The 20336-nt window shown below is 43.7% G+C and overlaps 1 protein-coding gene across 1 annotated transcript in view; it reads right to left on the bottom strand.

Annotated features, from left to right (window-relative positions):
* The window catches only part of CEP112 (centrosomal protein 112), a 416214-nt gene that overhangs the window by 283360 nt on the left and 112518 nt on the right, over positions 1-20336 (bottom strand). The window lies entirely within an intron of this gene.

Below are 20336 nucleotides of genomic sequence, written 5' to 3'. Positions count from 1 at the left end.
GGTGTCTGTCTTTCTCTCCCCCTCTCTGTCTTCCCCCTCCTCTCTCCATTTCTCTCTATCCTATCCAACCACAACAGCAATAACAACAACAATAATAAAAACAATAAAAAACAACAAGGGCAAAAAAAAAAAAAGGAAATAAATATTTTAAAAAATTGAATTGTGTTACAGAAAGGAAGCGGAGGATGAAAAAATCGTGGCGGTGAGTCAAATGATTCTTTAAAGACACGTGAATACAGAAGCCGAGGAAGAGAAGCTCACAGAGGAAGGGGGGAGAAGCGGCGAAGGTGGAGAGAGGAGACCGGGAGATGGGCGGCTGCTGCAGCCTAAAGGGGTAAAGTCGACAAGGCCTCCAAGAGAGCGGTGAGGCCTGGAATGAAGCCGCACAAGGGAAAGAAACGTTGTGAGGACCTGGAACTGGGGCTACACTACTTACACATCAGCACAAAGCAGGAAAGCGAGGCTTTGAAGGAAGGGTGTGAATAAAATTAGAAGCAGCTTTCTGATTTGGAGTTGCACAAGTAGAAACACCACCACCAATCTGAGATGCAGCTGGTGTAATTAGTGCTAGGTGACTGGAGAGGCAGAGGGGGCGGCAACAGAGGCTTTCCTGTGTACTCGGTGAACATGCAGGGCCCGGGAAAAAAAAAAAGAGGAAAGCTCAGAAGGCGCTGGCTGTGTTCTGTTATATTAATAAATCATATATCCACAGTGTGAAAAAAAAATCAAAGAACACTCATGGCAACAGAGAACATGATGATTTTCTAGAGTTAAAAAAAATTGGGACTTCTCAGTCAGTCTTTGATTCACTTATTAATTTTGCAGAACGCTAGCAGTATTATACCGCTCAGGAGGTCACAGAGCTGCACAGACCCATGGCTCATTATCCTCTGGAAGAAGACGCAAAAGACAACAAAGCAAGCTGAGATCAGAGACCTTCCTTTAATGAAGTTTCAAGGTTATGAGAAGGTCAGCGCATATTTAAATTGTAGTCACACCAACTAAAGTATAATTGAACCTAAAGCAAACCATAACACTTGATTCTAAAACTAATGACACTGACTTAGAATAAACCCTTTTCAATATGCAGTACAAAAGAACAGAGCTACAAATACTGTATTTCAGAAAGGATTCTGTCAAAAATAAGTTAAAGAACAGCACTAGTATTCAACACAGAATAACATCTTAGTAGCTTCTCCATAACTGTCTCTATCAAGTTTTCACTCACATACCAAGAAAGAGAGGGAGGTTAAAAAAAAAAAATCCAGCTACAAGAACTAACATGAATCAACAGCCCCAGGAAAGGTCGGGAGTGGTGGACAATCCTGGTGGGGTGTGAGGAGGAAGTAGTGTGCAAGCAGAAATGAATCGCGAGGAAATGGAAAGGGATTTGGGGGAGTCAGGTGGTAGCGCAGCGGGTCAAGTGCAGGCGGCGCGAAGCGTAAGGATCCCGGATCGAGCCCCGGCTCCCCACCTGCAGGGGAGTCGCTTCCCAGGCAGGTGTCTGTCTTTCTCTCCCCCTCTCTGTCTTCCCCTCCTCTCTCCATGTCTCTCTCTGTCCTATCCAACAACAACGACATCAACAATAAAACAAAGGGAATAAATAAATATTTGTTTTAAAAAAAGAAAGGGATTTAGAAACAAGCTACCGAATCAAAAAGTCAAGTCAATTAAATATTAAGAAAATCTTGAAACAAAGACAATGAACACACACACACACACACACACACAAAAAAAAAAAAACTCCAAACTTATGACATGCAGCCACAGAAATTCTAAACAGCAAGTTAATTATGAAAAACACCTACACTGCAAGAAGGGGGAATCTCAGACAGCATTCGAGGAAGGATGAAAGCCTTCACTGATCATCAGGGGCACGGCAATCAAACCTAAGGTGAGGCAGCACCTCACACCTGTCTGAACGGCCACTGTCAGCAGGACAAAAGACAGCAAGTGGTAAGAGGCCGTGGGGGAGGTTTGGTGGGGGTGAAAATTGGTAGACTTAAAACTGCTTCAAAGTACGAGAAAGGCAGAACTCATCATGTGACGCGGTAAATTCCATATCGAGGTAGGAACCAAAGGAAGCAAAGATAGACTCCTGCACTGTCTATCACGTTTGTGGCACAGTTTCGCTCTCACAAGCCAAGACAAGGCAGCAGCTCGGTGCTGTGGCCAGTGGATCTCAACTCTGTACAGTGTCAGACTGTCTGTCAGAGGATCCTTCTGGGCAAACGCAAATCTGGCATTCTGATTAAATGCTGTATTATGAAGCAGCTCACTGCCTGAGTTTACTAGAAACAGCTATCTAAGTTTCAGGCTGCTTTTGTAATTGTCCGAGAAGAAAACTACACAGCCCTCTATCGCTTTCTAAACAGAATAATGTTTCCTATCAAGCTGACCCTGTAAATATGTTTTTATTCGTTTACTAGCTCAGACATGTATAGGCTGGTGAGGTAGGTTTGCAAACTGCTTTTTAGCTATTTTCTAGACGACCCATCGGTTTAAACTTTCAGCCACCGGGTGGTGGTGGGGTAGTGTGACTCGGCTGGTTGAGCACACTTACTCTACAAGCAGGAGCTGGGTTCAAGCCCTGGCTCTGCACCTACAGTGGGGAGGCTTCAGGAGCGGCCAAGCAGTGCTGAAGGCGCCTCTCTTTTTCTCTCCCTCTGCATCTAGCCCCTCTCTCCTTTCAGTATATATGTCCTGTCAAACAAAAGAAAGAAGAGACCAAGCGGGAAAATGGCTGCTGGGAGCTGTGGATTCAGCCTGCAGGCGCCAAGCCCCTGTGACGAACCTGACGGCAATAAAAATAAAACAGAACACTTAACTCTTTGCCACTGAAAGTATCTATCATTATTAGTTCCTTGCAGTGTGTGTGTGTGTGTGTGTGTGTGTGTGTAACCAACCTTACAAACAAAATAACTAAGACACAGAACCTCACTCTGGCTATAGAGAACTAAATTTAGAATTATATTGTTCCACTGTACTTTGAAGTCTAACACAAGACTGAATTAAACCTGGTTCTCCTTTCCTACCAAAATTCAACATTCAAGCTCCTGGGCAAACTAGAAGGTTAATATTCTTCATGAAAATGCATCAATTTCCCCCTTAAAAAAAAAAAAAACTTGAAAAACAGATCTAGTCAAAATGTAGCCCAGGCCCTCTTTGAATAATAATTATCATAATAATTATAATAATAATTATCGGGCTTTTAATATTCCAGCTAAGTCTCCCTTTAAGAGTAGTTTCTACGACACAAAAGTACAAAAATACTGCCATAACTTTGCAGTCTGACTGTCCTAAAGACATTCCTACTTAAAGATTAAGCCCTGTTCCTACTAATACTATAAATGGTGATTTACATAGCAGACAAGCAACCAGAGATAAATGGAGATTTAAAAAGAAAAATGTCTTAGAGGAAAGCATCTCCAGTCAAGTTTAAAATGTAGCTTGATTCTTTAGGGGTAAATTATCTGTTTCCCCTGGTGATAGGAAGCCAAATACTATGTGCACTAAGCAAGAAAAGACTGCATTTTTAAAAGCTGTCTCAGTTTATAAGAAAAATTATATTTCACAAATATATTTCATACGTTTCAAAACTATTTCATAATTTTCCTCACTTTAAACAAAACTATAGATAAAAACAAACCCAAGTGCTTTAATTTCTATATAAATTGAATGATTTTTCAGTAAACCAGATGGTGAACACTGTTCATTACCAGCAGTATTGGAAGCTGGTTCAAAATAGATCCATAATCTAGGAACATCCTGATTTTACAAAACATCAAGATTTTTTCCCCCTATTATTTCTATGTGCAAATGAATTAGTACTGACAAAACAGTGGCATGTGAAGTAAGATCACACATTAAACAGCTGAGAAGGTGGTGAGGAAGCTCACTCTGCAGAGCACAGGGCTGTGTGGGAGCCCCGGCTCCACATGGCAGCAACACGGGATGTGGAGCAGTGACGGTCCGCCCTCCCCTCCTGCTCCCCCTCCCTCTCTTGAAGTGAACAAAAGGAAGAAGCTCGAGGACTGTTCAGTGGTCTCGCACACGCAGAGGCCCCGGGCGCATTCTCTGATACCCACGGGCCAGGGAGATGCTTGAGCTGCCTGCATGTGGAGCAGCTTCAGGCCTAAGCGCACCTCACGGGAGTGCGGTCACTGCAGTGCTATTCGGCAAACGAAAAAGAGATGGACCAGCGTGAGTAAAAGGAGTTGACTTCTCTCCCGCCCCATGCAGAGTACCACTAGTGGCTGGGAGGAAGAAGACAGAATGGCAGGCACGAAAGGACCTGGAGCCTATTAGCTGTGTCAGGGACGCCTTCAGGAGACACCAGCAATCCCCCAGCTACGTCATATATAAGACATGGCTGAGAGGGGAGTCCTCCATGTACTCTGTGTGCCAGCCTGCCCATCCACCCCCGTACACACACACCTTGAACCTTGCAGAGAACCTCTGAACGCTCCCAGTCACAGCAGGCAGACAGCTTTAGCAGGTGAGCAGAGAGGACGCACAGAGATACAGTCTGAGCTGTGACTAGCGGGACGTCACAACTAAACTGCAGAGCTACTCTCATAAAAACAAGAAGACCCGTGGCCTGTTTCACCATAGGACCAAAAAGACTGCATACAGGGCTAGAATTGTGCCACAGGGAGGGAGAGCATGAGCTGGTGTCCCCTACAAGACCCGAGAAAGTGTCAGAATACTTGGTGAGAGTAAATAAAGGTATTTCCTTCCTTAGAGAAGATCCCTAACAGGTAACTGCCACTTGAGATGTAAGGACAACAATGTAAGACTTCCACGATTTATGGAAAATAGACTATTATCAATTCAACCCAAAGAAGGAAATCCTGCCATTTGTGCCATGAACAGTACTTCACAGCAGTATGCCGGATGAATTAAGTCAAACAGAGAAAGATTAATCTGAGACGTTATCTTCTATATGTGGAATCTACAATGCCCAACTTAGCAAAACAGTATAGACTGGTGGATACCAGGAGTTGGAAGAAAGGAAAAAATGAGGAAGAACTTGTCAGATGGTGCACACTCCAAGTCGTTGAATGAATAAAACCACTGGGACAGGAGCAGCGCAGTGATTAACTGCACTGTATCATGTGACGAAAAGTAACCCAGAGAATAGCTTACAAAATATTCTCACCATAAGTAAAGGGCCCCCATAGGACTTTGCCCTCAACTTGGATCAACAACGGTAGAGAACGTTCCATTCTCCAAAGGGAGGATGGACAACATACTCCGTGCTCCACCTGAGGAAGACGGGTCCTGAAGTTGAGGCAGCTTGGAACGTTCCTACTCATGACCACAGAATGTGAGCTCTGATTTTCAGGGATGCAGAGGTCACACAGGCTCCTAAGCTGAATATGGGCCCCAGATCATATCAAATAGATGGGGTTTACAGTCAACAATACTTATACACCTTTCCCATATTAGGGAGCTACTCTCTTCCCTGACCCAGCTTTCTGGTCCTTTTTCCAGCCATGATATTATCTCCCCAGACAGTAACTAGGACCTACCTGCATATCAGATTTCAGGCTCAGGGGGAAAAAAACAAACTAGTATAACCACAGGCCCTTTGGAATATAACTAAAATGTGCCTACTCTACTAGCTATCCACAGAACAGAGGAACCCCCCCCCCAACACTTCATCTGCACTACTCCAGTCTTTAGGTTCATGATTAGTCAACAACTTGTCTGGCTTCATATGTTAACTCTCTTTTCAGCCACCAAGTTCCAGATGTTACCATGATGCCAAGCAGACTTGCCTGAACAGATGACCCCACCAATGTGTCCTGGAGCCCCACTTCCCCAGAGCCCCACCCCTCTAGGGAAAGAGAGAGGCTGGGAGTATGGATCTACCTGCCAACGCCCATGTTCAGCGGGGAAGCAATTACAGAGGCCAGACCTTCCACCTTCTGCATCCCACAATGACCTTGGGTCCATGCTCCCAGAGGGTTAAAGAATAGGAAAGCTATCAGGGGAGGGGATGGGATACGGAGTTCTGGTGGTGGGAATTGTGTGGAGCTGTACCCCTCTTATCCTATGGTTTAGTCAGTGTTTCCTTTTTATAAATTTAAAAAACAAAAGGAGATGGCAGTCATATAAACTCATTGACATCTTAGCTAACTCAATTGTAGTAATTATTTCACAAGATACAAGTTCATCAAATCAACACATTATACATTTTAAACTTACACAATACCATATGTAAATTATGCTACCATGAAGCTAGAATAATAAAGCTAATACAAGTATGACATGTCTATCTGCAGAATTAATGAAATCTTCAGAAATAATGTTTGTTTTCCCACTTTTTCTGCCTTTCTGTCTCTATCTTGAAAATAGTCAGCCTGGAGAGCTGAAGCCTAGTGATACGTACATGTGTACATGTGTGTTGTCATACTGTACGTCACATACACTGTCATACATAAGATACGTGACTTCAGTTTATCAGTCAGTCTTCATACACACAGAAGTCTATGTGCTTGTAAACTTATCAAGTACAAGTCTATAAATTTACAAAAATAAGTCTGAGAAAATAAATGGGGTGTGCTATTTGTAAATACAAGACAATTTAAAGCAAGTATCAAATGCAATATTCCATTTTATTTTCATTCAAAATCCCAATGTTGCAATGAGTAGCAAGCTGTATTTCCTATTCTATATTACACTGCCTCTTCTCAAAATGCTGTGGCAGTTTCTCGGTGAGGAACGTCTTCACCTCTGAAAAACAGGGAATGCCAACTCTTATCACCTCTATCCATTTGTCAGATGACAGACACAGAAGGCTTCTCCAGTAGAAACCCTGAATTACTGTAGTTGAAGCACCGGTAGAGACAGACTGTGCCTACAGCCCTGCTCATACTTTGCTGCTGACTCAGGGTCGGCTCAAGCCCCAGTGGTTCTCAGACGCACTCATTTCATCGTATGTGCAGTACAGAGAAAAAAATCGTTCAATCCCATATGTTCACCACTCCTGGTATTTCGCACATTTTCCTTCTAAAACTTTTCTTTGTTTCTTTTGTCTTTACTGTTGCTGTAAACTAAAACATGGAGAATACACTCTTCTCATTGGGAATAGACCTCGCACAAACAGAGAAGGGGCCAGTCCCCTACTCACACCAAGAACATTATGCTTTATGTGTGTGTGTATTCTGGGTTCCTTTAAATTTGTTAAACACACACAGGTGCCACAGAGTATATTTTTAACCTCCAAGAAGTTTATTTTTTTATTTATTTGTTTACTTATTATTTATAAAAAGAAAACATTGACTAAACCATAGGATAAGAGGGGTACAACTCCACACAATTCCCACCACCAGAACTCCATATCCCATCCCCTCCCCTGATAGCTTTCCCATTCTCTATCCCTCTGGGAGCATGGACCCAGGGTCATTGTGGGATGCAGAAGGTGGAAGGTCTAGCTTCTGTAATTGCTTCCTCGCTGAACATGGGCATTGACAGGTAGATCCATACTCCCAGCCTGTCCCTCTCTTTCCCTAGTGGGGCAGGGCTCCGGGGAAACAGGGCTCCAGGACACACTGGTGGGGTTGTCTGTCCAGGGAAGTCTGGTCGCATCCTGCTAGCATCTGGAACCTGGTGGCTGAAAAGATATTTAGCATACAAAGCCAAACAAATTGTTGAACAATCATGAACCTAATGGCTGGAATAGTGCAGATGAAGAGTTGGGGGTCCTACATTTTGTAGATAGCTAGTAGGCATATTTTAGTTATATTCCAAAGGGCCTGTAGCTATACTAGTTTTTTTTTTTTTCCCCTGAGCCTGACATCTGATATGCAGGTGGATCCTAGTTGTTATCTGGGGAGATGATGCCATGGCTGCAAAAGGACCAGAAAGCTGGATCAGGGAAGAGAGTAGCTCCCTAATATGGGAAAGGAGTATAAATATTAAATATTGTTGACTGTAAACCCCATCAAAAAGTTTATTTTTATTTTGCCTCCAGTTGCTGGGGCTCAGTGCCAGCACTACGAATTCACCACTTTTTTTTTTTAATTGGGTAGGACAGGGAGGAAATTGAGAGGGGGAGAGGAGAGAGCAGAGTGGGAGAGAGGGAGACCCCTGCAGACCTGCTTCACTGCTTGTGATGTGACCTCCCTGCAGGTGGGGAGTTGGGAGCTCGAACCAGGATCCTTGCACAGGTCCTCGTGCTTTGTACTATGTGCACTTAACCTGGTGCACCACTGCCCCAAACAAGTCTAAAAGCCTGAAAGCAACACACGAGTGTGTGATCAGCTTAGACTTCCTCAACAATCCCGTGCACATTCACAGTCATGACTTCGACTTTTACTGGGAGTAAAAACAAGTAAAAAACTTTGACTTTTACTGGGAGTAAAAACAAGAAAAACAAGAGGTCAGTCAACATTTTTTTCTGCAAAATGACAACTGGAGGTTATTTACAGTCATTGCTTATTACTTTTTTGTTCAAAAAAAAAATATCCATCAGGGTAATTTCTTTCTAAAGTGTGGTTCGCAAGGGACAGTCTGGGGGTGATGGAAATGTTCTGAAATTGAATCATGGTAATGGTTGCACAACTGTGTAGATTTACCAAAAATCATCAAAAATCATTTAAATTTTGACAATTTTATGGTGTGATAATTCTGCCTCAATAAAGTACTTATAAGACTGGTGCCAGGAAATTCTTTTTTTCAAAGAACTCATTTGTACACTTTTTATAAGACATTAACAAATAACAAGCTATGTATGACACTAGTTTTGATGCTTTTAACTCACAACACCTTTCTCTTTTCTTTTCTTTTCTTTTCTTTTCTTTTCTTTTCTTTTCTTTTCTTTTCTTTTCTTCCCCTTCAGTGTTATCTCGGGCTTAACACCGGCACTACAAATCCACTGCTCCTGGCAGCCATTTTCTCCATTTTATTGAATAGGACAGAGAGAAATTGAGAGAGGAGGGGGAGATAAACAGAGAGAAAGACAGACAGCTGCAGCCCTGCTTCACCACTTGTAAAGCTTCCTCCCTGCAGGTAGGGAGCAGGGGCTCGAACCAGGATCTTGGCACAGGTCCTTGTGCTTAGTGCTAAGTACGCTTAGATGGGTGTGCCACTGCCGAGCCCCCCTTAGTATCTTTTCAACAAGCTAACATGGAAGACTAGATTACTGAGTCACACGGAAGTTAAGAACAGTGGCCAAGGTCACAGCTAGTAATATAGTGTAGTATTTGGATGACCGGAGCTAGAGGCAAGCTTATGACCTGTACTAACTCACATATCTCCCAAGATCTGTGGGAAGAGATCAGGGCAGAGCAAAGTTAAAATTTAAATACGGAGGCTATGTATTTAGAACACTGCGGTACAGTCACAGTCGCCTTTTTCCACACGCGTGTCACGTGCTCGTTTCAGTCATGCTGACCATAAGCATCTACGTCAGCTGAAGATATCAGGCACTTATTTTACATCCCATTGCTGACAGTGAGTTAACTGCACCTCTGTATTATAAATACAGGAAGCACTTACTGTTGAAATGAACTCTAGTAAGAAGCCCTGTTATCTGCTTTTGCTAATAGCAGTTCAGATACAAGGAATGACACTCGGTACTGTGACAGCCGGGAGGAAGTCTGAGCTCGTCCAATAAGGAGGCCACAAAAGCTAGGTAAGGGCCAGAGGCTGGCTCACTTACATGGCTTTATTTATTTATTTATTTATTTATTTATTTTCCCTTTTGTTGCCCTTGTTGTTTTTTTATTGTTGCTGTAGTTATTGTTGTTGTTATTGATGTCGTCATTGTTGGATAGGACAGAGAGAAATGGAGAGAGGAGGGGAAGACAGAGAGGGCGGAGAGAAAGACAGACACCTGCAGACCTGCTTCGCTGCCTTTGAAGCGACTCCCCTGCAGGTGGGGAGCCGGGGGTTCGAACCGGGATCTGGTCCTTACGCTTCATGCCACATGCACTTAACCCGCTGCGCTACCGTCCGACTCCCACTTACATGGCTTTTTTTGGCCACTATCAGGCCATGCCATCACCCAGCATCCTAGACAGGGAATCCTTGGATTCTCCCCATAGATAAGCTGGGCCTAGACTTTGAATAGATCCCTCCTCTCTCTCTCTACCATCACTGGTCACACCCACTGGGAATGTCGTCATAAGCGCTTTTGTGAGCTTCTCCAGGGCTGTACCCTCACTATGAACTAGCAGTGGTAGGGACTGTCCCACTCTCCTAAGGAAGGCTGGGTCAGCCTACTCTGCCGCGTGAGGAAGACGGGTCCTGAAGTGAGTGCAGCCGAGAATGCTCCCAGCTGTGACTGTGGACTGTGATGGGGACTGAGAGGCTGAATAGGCTACTGGTGCTACATACGAGAAGATAGGGGCCCGTGCTGGACCAACAGAATGACCTGAGGGTGTTGTGTCATGTGCTGCCAAGCAGAGTGCCTGTGACTGTCTCAGAGAAATGCTTGGTTATTTATTTCATTTTATTTTTTGCTTTGTGGTTTTTATAGCACAAATCCCTCAAGACATTAAATCTGGTAAAATATGAACATAGGAAAAGGAATAAACCAAGCCTAAACCATCTAGATCTGCTGGCAGATCTTAACTCCTCTTAAAAAAAAAAAAAAGACTTTTCCAGCGTCATTCCTTCAAAGAGTTCATTGTAAAGTTCAAACAAAAAAATAAATAAGTAAACAGGCTAAAAACAAAACCAAAAAAAAAAAAATCAAGATTCTGAAAAAGAAAAGGAAGACCAACTGTGGCAGGATAAAACCTACTCAGCCTTCAAGAGTTGCAGTGGACAAGCCTGAAACCATATTGCCAAGATATCTAGTCGGGCAAGACAGAAAGTCTAGAGGCAAATCCAAGATGAACACTGAAGTAGAAAATCCAGTGAAAAAAAAAAAAAGGCTGGATATTTTCTTCCAAATGAAAAACACGCCTTTGAATTCTGATTGCAGAACTGAAAGTTAGCAAAGAGGGAGGGAAAGGAAAGATGCTGAGAGGATTAGGTGATCATTTGACAAAAGCAACGGGATGTATAGCTCACAACCTACACTGGATGTCTTCTTCCCAAATGGGTCACAAAATTGAGATGTTAACATCAGCCCGCATATGCGTATGCACTCGGAACAAGCGAGCACAGCTGGTCGAGCGCAGGAAGCACATGGCACCAGGATATGGGCCCTGGGGTCCCAGCTGCAGGGGGAGGGAAGGGCTTTGCTAAGGGAGAAGCGGGGCTGCAGGAGTCTCTCTACCACTCTCACTCTCATCCCCTTCCCTCTGAATTTCTGGCTGTTTCTATCCAGTAAATAAGTAAAAATAATAAAATAAGTAAGAGGATTCTTCTTCCACCCGAGGAAGCTGGGTCCTGAAATTCTTGCAGCCTGGAATGTTGCTAGCCGTGACCACAGGATGTGAGCTCAGACCTACAGGGATGCAGAGGTCACACAGGCTCCTGTGCTCACTATGGGCCCCAGATCACATCAGTGGGGTTTCCAGTTAACAAGATTTATATGCTTTCCCCACATGTGGGAGCTGCTCTCTCCCCTGATCCAGCTTTGTAGTCCTATTTCCAACTATGACACCGTCGCCTTAGACAGCCCTTTTAGCCCACCTGCGTGTTAGCTGTTGGGCTCTAGCAAAATTAATAAAGTCCTGGGCCCTTTGGAATATACCTAAACTAGACCACAATGGAGACCCCAAATCTCATCTGCTGTAGTCTTCCTAATTATTAAACAATTTGCTCTGCTTTATGTCTTAATGCTTTTTCAGCCATCAAGTGAGTACTCTGCTGGTGTTCCACTGCCCAACCCCCTTGAGTCTTTTCTCTGCCCCCCCTAAACAAACACACACACACATACACACACACACACACAAACACACACACACACACACACACACACACACACACGCAGATGCTACGATGATGCCAACCTGCCATCCCTGGGCAGACAACCTCACCACTGTGTCCTGAGCGCCCTGCCCCAATGGGGAAGGACAGAAACAGGCTGGGAGTGTGGATCCGCCTGACAATGCCCTTGTCTGGTGGAGAAGCGATTACGGAAACCAGACCTTACACCTTCTGCTCCCCATAATGACCCCGGGTCCGTGCTCGAGACAGAGAAAAACAGGGAAGCTTCCAATGGAGAGGACGGAGCTCTGGTGGTGGGAATTGTGTGGAATGGAACTCCTCTTATCCTCCGATCTTATTAATCATTATTAAATTTTTTTTTTTAAAAAGGGCTTCTGGTTTCCAGTTCATGTTTTAAAAAGAAAACAGATGAGGGAATTTTTATTATTAGCTCATCAGCAAATAAATTTGTTGTTGGAAAAGTCCCGATGTATTTTTTTTTTCTGCCTCCAGGGTTATCACTGGGGATCTGGGCCTGCACCACAAATCAGCTGCTCCTGGAAGCCTCTTTCTTTCTTTCTTCCTTTCTTTCTTTCTTTCTTTCTTTCTTTCTTTCTTTCTTTCTTTCTTTTTTCCTTCCTTCCTTCCTTCCTTCCTTCCTTCCTTCCTTCCTTCCTTCCTTCCCTTTCTTTCTTTCTTGCCCTTGTTATCCTTGCCATTGCTGTTGTTGTTGGATAGGACAGAGAGAAGAGGGGAAGACAGAGGGGGAGAGAAAGACAGACACCTGCAGATCTGCTTCACCGCTTGTGAAGGGACTCCCCTGCAGGTGGGGAGCCGGGGGGGGGGGGTTGAACGGGGATCCTTACGCCGGTCCTTGCGCTTCACGCCATGTGCACTTAACCCGCTGTGCTACCGCCCGGCCCCCTTTTCTATGTTTTAGTATGCAAAAAATGCATCGTAACTTTTCCAACAGTCCATCAGTATGCCAAATCCATAAAACAGAATGTCCGGATAGGAAACTATCTCCAATATACTGGAAATTTTTAACAAACCTTAGAACCTGTGTAGATTATCGGAGGAAAAGCTGATCGGGGAAAAGAGTGTGCCTGCTTGCGTATCAAAGACACACAGGAAATAAAAGCATCACTTCTTCCAAGGGAAGGGTCACTTCATGTGTCCTGGAGGTTGTGCAGAGGGCAGAGCAGCCGGCCTGGAGCGCGTGCTGCAGAGGGACCCGGTCACCGTCCTGTGGCTCTTCTCGCCGCCTTAATGTTTAATGAAAAAGTAAATGATTTTTAAAAGGAAAAGCTTTCCCTACGGGGCATTTATTTTTTTCAACCTCCAGGTTTGAAACTGTGGCACTCCAATGCCTCGATTAATTTCTTTCTTTTCTTTTCTTTTCTTTTTTTCTAGTCATCTCCAGGACTTCACCATCCTTGGCGACTTTTTCAGGTACAAAGAACAAGAAAACACAGCTCCAGTGCACCCTCCAGTGTGGTGGGAGTCCATCCAGAATCTGGCTTGAACACAGAGCAAAGAGTGCTTCAAAAATTATTTAAGGAGAGAAGGAGAAGTTCAGCCAATAGAGCCCCCACCCGCATGGGAGCACTAAGGGCAGCGCCAGAGGGATCCACGGATTGGGGGCAGCTGTGGTCTCTTTCTCCTCTCTCCCTCTCCTCCTCCCCCACCCTCACCCTCACCCCTCCCTCCCTCTCTCTTCTCTTTCTCTCTCTTCTCTGTCTGTCTGTCTCTCTGTGCTCTCTCTATGTACTCTCTCCCTCTCCTCCTCCTCCTCCCTCACCCCTCCCTCTCTCTCTTCTCTGTCTGTCTCTCTCTCTTCTCTGTCTGTCTCTCTCTCGCTTCTCTGTCTGTCTCTCTCTCTCTTTCTCTCTCTCTTTCTCTGTTCTCTCTCTCTCTCTCTCACCCCTTCCACTCATCAACTCAAAAGGAAAGAATTTTAAAGCTAGCTCAAGGAGACTAATAATTTTCCAGCATTTAGGTATCTTCTCTTTTAACAAAAAAATGTGACTAACTTGTTTTAGTAATGTCGAGAGGCTTCTGGCCTAAGAAGTTAAGATCCAGACTTGAATTTCATTCAGTTCTTTATATTTTTTTAACCAGCAGAAGTTTAGTTTTATATATACACAAGTCATGTATGTGTATACCTATGTACTAAAACAACCAGAAACAGCTCAACAGTTTAAAACAGAACATTTTAGTCAAATCGGGTTCCGTTTCCACTAGTAACCCTATCATCTAGAGACAAATATCATGGCATGTTTTAGGAAAACTGGTACTTCATTTTTTTTTTCCTCCAGGGTTATTGCTGGGCTTGGTGCCTGCACCATGAATCCACCGCTCCTGGAGGCCATTTTTCCCCCTTTTGTTGCCCTTGTTGTTGTAGCTTCATTGTGGTTAATATTATTGCCATTGTTGATGTCATCGTTGTTGGATGGGACAGAGAGAAATGGAGAGAGGAGGGGAAGACAGAGAGGGGGAGAGAAAGACAGACACCTGCAGACTTGCTTCACCGCCTGTGAAGCAACTCCCCTGCAGGTGGGGAGCCGGGGGCTCGAACCGGGATCCTTGCACTGGTCCTTGCACTTTGCGCCACGTGCGCTTGACCCACTGCGCCACCACCCGACCCCCGGTACTTCATATTTTAATACTATCTGAGAAAAGGTGAACCTGTATACATTAGCGTCTGCTTGGTAGTCCTTATAATATCTACTAGTTTACAATACAGAAAAGCTGAAGTTGATGGGACTAAGTCTGTTTCAAGGAGTTTTCCTGCTGTCGGGCGAAGGAGGTGTTTGAAGCAAACATCAACAAGATGACTTTAGAATTTGCATCACTTAGTGCCAAGTAGATGCATGTAATGTCTCAAGACAATGCTTGGTTATTTATTCATTATTTTTTAACGTTTTAAATTTTCTTTCTCTATTTATTGGATAGAGACAGCCAGAAATCAAGAGGAAATGGAGAGAGAGAGAGAGAGAGAGAGAGAGAGACACCTGCAACACTGCTTCACCACTCACAAAGCTTTCTCCCTGTAGGTAGGGACCAGGGGCTCAAACCCAAGCCCTTGCTCACTGTAATGATTTGATTTGATTTAATTTTTTCTCTGTTATTTTTATAGCACAAACACCTTAGAAATTAAATCTGGTAAAAAATGAACATAGGAAAAAGGACAAAGGAGTAAACCAGACTTACACTATCTAGATCCGTCAACAGAACTTAACTCCTCTTAAAAAAAAAAAAAAAAAAAAGACTTTTCCAGTGTTATTCCTTCAAAGAGCTACACCAAAGTGTTTTGTTCTTCTTACTCTGCTTACATGGCACTGTGTGCCAACCTGTTCATTTGCCCACTGTTTTCCATATGCTTTAAGTGGCAGTGAGTTTTTTAAATATCAGCACATACGCTTTATGCCAGGTTAGCTACTCTCCCACTTCACATTCAGTCACTGCATGTTAGTAAAGTTATTTTATACAATAAAATAAAATCAGCAAAAAGTGTTTGGGATATAGGCAGAATAAAACTATAAACGTAAGTGCTGTGCCTGAGGAGAAACAGCAACAGGTGAGCTTCCTTTTTGTATTCTATTAGCGACTTGATATTGATTTACAAAAATCATTCCGCACCGTTCCCACTCACCGCTAGAGTTCTGTGGCCCAGTCCCTCCACTGGAAGCTATAGCAGTTCTCCCAAGGCTGCAGGTACGGGTTAGCTGTTAGTGCTACAACTATCTGTCTCTATTTGTAGAGGTTTTAGGCAAATTTATCTCTAAGGCATTAGCAGTTAAAGTGAATCCAGACTTAAAATCCATGTCGCTCTTAAACAGTAAGGTTGTCAGTAGTAATTTGAGTTATGAAGCAGAGACTGAGTTCACAGCTTCTTGGGTGATTAAATGATCAACTGCATAATCTTCTTAGAGAACAACTGCCAGTTATCTGATCTTTGACACAAAATATTTGCCAGGGAGAAAATTGTTCCGCCTTTCCATTACCATCACAAACAAACACACCACGGATCACCCCAGGTCGCAGGATATTCCCGCACGACGGCAAAGCTCTCTGATCTGAGGGAGAAAACATCCTGAGTCTGAAGGCCAGCAGAGAAAATAGAAAGGTATTGCGTGTGAGAAGCCTGCCGGTGATGCAACCACACTGAGGCGGCACAGGGCAGGGGGCCCGCGGCGCTTCCAAATACAGGGAAAGCACATCCCATGCTGAAGGAAGTGCAGTGCTACAGTATCGCTCTCTGTCTCCATCTTCCTCTCTGAAAAAGTTAGTCTGACAGAGTGAAGCCCCCATGACAACAAGAAAAATAATGATAGTAAGAGTGGTGATAAGAAGAGAAAGAAAGTAAAGAAAAAGGGGAAAGTAAACATTCGCTCTTCCTTTGCAACTCAAGGAAAGAAGTTTTCCCTAAGAAGGCTCCATTACTAATTCATCTGACCAACTATGCTATTGGGATATGCCTTTAAAGGGTGGTTTTTCAGACAATGCCTGCATGTTAGCTGTCAGGCTAAACTAGAAAATTAGTAAAGTCATGGGTGCCTTGGAATAGACCTAAAATAGACCTACTAGCTTTTTCCATAATGGAGATCCCCAAATCTCATCTGCTATAGTCTTACCTTAGTTTCCTAATTATTAAACAATTTGTTCTACCTTATATCTTTTTTTTTTTTGCATCCAAGGTTATTATTTGCTGGGGCTCAGTGCCTACACTATGAATCCACTGCTCCTGGAGGCCATTTTTCCCCATTTTTGTTGTCCTTATTGTTGTCGTCATTATTGTTGTTGTCATTAATGTTGTTGTTGGATAGGACAGAGAGAAATGGAGAGAGGATGAGAGATGGAGAGGGGAAGAGAAAGACAGACACCTGCAGACCTGCTTCACCACTAGTGAGGCGACTCCCCTGCAGGTGGGGAGCCAGGGGCTCGAACCGGGATCCTCAACCTAGTCCTTGAACTTCGCCCCATGTGCTCTTAACCCACTGAGCTACTACCCAAACCCCTTCCCCCGCTTTATATCTTAATGCTTTTTCAGCCACAAAGTTGTACATGCTACCATGACACCAACCTGACTTCCTTGGGCAGACGACTTCACCAATGTGTCCTGGAACCTCCCCTCCCCAGAGCCCTGCCCCACTAGGGAAAGATAGAAACAGGCTGGGGGTGTGGATCCACCTGCCAACGCCCATGTCCGGCAGAGAAGCAATTACAGAAGCCAGAACTCCCACTTCTGCTCCCCATAGAGATCCTGGGTCCATGCTCCCAGAGGGATAAAGAATAGAGAAGCTTCCAGTGGAGGGGATGGGGTGCTGAACTCTGGTGGTGGGAACTGTGTGGAACTGTCCCCCTCTTATCCTACGGTCTTGTTGATCACTACTAAATCAATTAAAAAGTGGGTTTTTTTCTTTCATTCCTTTTATCATGTATTCAAATACAAATAATTTCATATGCATATATCCCCATTTTCCTCTTATTACTGTCAGGGCATCACTACTTCAAAGACACTTTTTCAGATAGAAAGAGAGTTAGTCAAAGGTACGCCACCGATGCTTGTCCTGGTCGGTGTACATCACACGGCAGTCACGCCCCGACAGGTGAGCTATCTTGCCCTCTCTTCCACTAGGTATTCAACACACACAGAAAAAGATGACTCCTATGGATGGAACACAAGTGGTTACATGAATTCTCCCAGATTCTAAAAGCTAGGGATTCACCAATACGCACATTTACTACAGTAAAGAGACCTCTAGCAATGGAGGGAAATTTCTGTAAGAACTGTCTTTCACAGAAGTGAAATTGTTTCTGCGTCACCTGGCTGCCTGGTCTAACGCTGCTCTCAGATTCTAAAGCAACATCAGCACACACACACACACACATCTGCACACACATACATCTGCACACACACCTGCACACACACATCTGCACACACATACATGTGCACACACACCTGCACACATACACACATACCTGCACACACACACATCTGCACACACACACCTGCACACAGATCTGCACACACACATCTGAACACACACACACACACCTGCATACACACACACATCTGCACACACACATCTGCACACACAAACACACACACCTGCATACACACACACATCTGCACACACTGTCATGTTTAAACAGTCAGCTGGCTCCTGTTTTCTATTCTGAAGTCCAGATCACAGCGTGCCGCTGACTTACTCTGCTACTCCGCCACATGATCAAGCAGTAAGCCAAAATCCCGCACAGGGAATGGAAGGAATGCATCAACAGAAAAGTCTTATGAATGAATGAAAGTTGAATTACTGTTTTGGTTCATTTTTTAACCCCAAGTCAAAATTCAGTATTTTGCTAAAGACTTATGTTGTCTAAGCCTGTTACCTGGCTCAGAAAAAAGATTATGATGTGTGTAGAAAACAACATACAACAAAGGTATTACATGGTCGGTGGACATTAAAAGATGCTTTGTTTGTTTGGTTTTAGTTATGACCAGGGTTACTGCAGGGGCTCAGTGCCAGCACTAGGAATCCACTGCTTCTGACAGCCATTTTGTCCATGAAAATTTTTTTCCTGCCTATTTTATTTGATAGGCCAGAGAGAACTTGAGAGGGGAGGGGGAGTTGAGGGGGAGCATATACACACCTCCTAGATCTGCTTCTCCACCTGGGAATCACACCTCCTGCAGATGGGCAGCAGGGGCTCGAACCCGGGTCCTTGTGCGTGGTAATGGGTGCATGTAACTGCTGTGCCACCACCTGGCCCCTAGTCTTTTTTTTTTTCTTTTGTCCTTTTATTATCTTTATTTATTTACTTATTTATTTATTTATTTGGATAGAGACAGCCAGAAATTGAGAGGAAAGGGGGGCTATGGAGGGAGAGAGACAGAAGACACCTGCAGCACTTATGAAGCTTTCCCCCTGCAGGTGGGGACCAGGGGCTTGAACCCAGGTCCGTGCACAGTGTGATGTGTGCACTCAACCAGGTGAGCCATCACCTGACCCCATATTTTATTTTTCCCCATATTTTATTTTTAAAGAATATTTTATTTGTTCATTTTTTAATGAGTGAGAGATACAGAGATAAGGAGAGAGAGACCAGAGTATTGCCTAGCTCTGGCTATGGTGGTGGTGCTGGGTCTTTGGAGCCTCAGGCATGAAAGTCTTCTGCAGGGGGGTCAGGCAGTAGCCCAACGGGTTAAGTGCACATGGCGCAAAGTGTGAGGTCTGGCGTAAGGATCCCAGTTCAAGCCCCAGCTCCCCACCTGCAGGGGAGTCGCTTCACAGGCGGTGAAGCAGGTCTGCAGGTGTCTGTCTTTCTCTCCCCCTCTCTGTCTTCCCCTCCTCTCTCCGTTTCTCTCTGTCCCATCTAACAACGATGACAGTAATAACTACAACAATAAAAACAACAAGGGCAATAAAAGGGAATAAATAAATGAATATAAAAAAGTTTAAATTAAAAAAGAAAACAGTCGTTAGTTAACATCTTAAGGAGGAAAATGAATTAAATTATAAAGGAAATATATTATGCCTATAAAGAAAACAAGAATGAACCAATTTTGTCATTACTCTAGTGAGACCATACGCTAGTTGTCTGACTTTATCTTGAATAACACAGTCCTCTTATTATTTCACCTAATCCATACTTGGAGATGTGAACAAATAAAAGTCCTGTGTAGATAAAATATATATATATCGGTAACATGGGAAACTATAGTGCAGAAGCTATTTTAAAATACTCTGCTAATAACTTGGCCATGTATTTTCAGTAACAAGCAAAATGAGGGACTGAGGGATATTTTGCCGTCTGGGGTCATTTGATCCTAAGCACCTTTTTGGCCTACCTATCAGTTACTCCTGTTTAGAGACTAGGACAAACCCCCCAAATGGAGCTAGCTGACTCTGTGTTCTACTGTGTGTCCTTTCTTCAACGAGTTTCTTGGGCATGCTCCCTGCTGGCCTTATCTCCTACTGAAGCTCTTATCACTCTACTATAATTGCTGAATCGTTGCTCAACACATTTCCAACCAGACTGTCAGACCCTCTGGTGGGTCTGATACACATTGCATGACATAGGCAGAAACGCAACAGCTACTCGTAATTTATTGGTGTCTTCTGGTTAAAAGTTGTAAGCGAATGACTAGGGATAAGTATTTCCGTCAGCAAAGTAGAGGAGACAAATAGAATGTAATGTTTGGGTTGTATATTTAAGTAGAATATCACAGAACAAAACCTTTCCCAAACAAAACCTGTAGAGGTGTTCACTTTTAAATCCAACTGGAACATCACGTTACCCCAAGTTCCTTAACACGACCTACAGAAGGACTTTTGAAATATTTTAAAGCCTAAATCTTGTGTGTATTTTAAATGTGTTTTCATTTAAGGAGAAAACATATGAAACCACTAAGTTCTATTTTCTTACATTCCTATCACTGAAAAACAGCTGTACTGATTTTCCTTTAAAATTTTTACTGCTGGTAATAAAATTCTGAA

This window comes from Erinaceus europaeus, chromosome 12 (genome assembly GCF_950295315.1).
Source record: "Erinaceus europaeus chromosome 12, mEriEur2.1, whole genome shotgun sequence".
NCBI classification, from domain to species: Eukaryota; Metazoa; Chordata; class Mammalia; order Eulipotyphla; family Erinaceidae; genus Erinaceus; species Erinaceus europaeus.
This window is presented reverse-complemented; position numbering and strand designations above follow the sequence as displayed.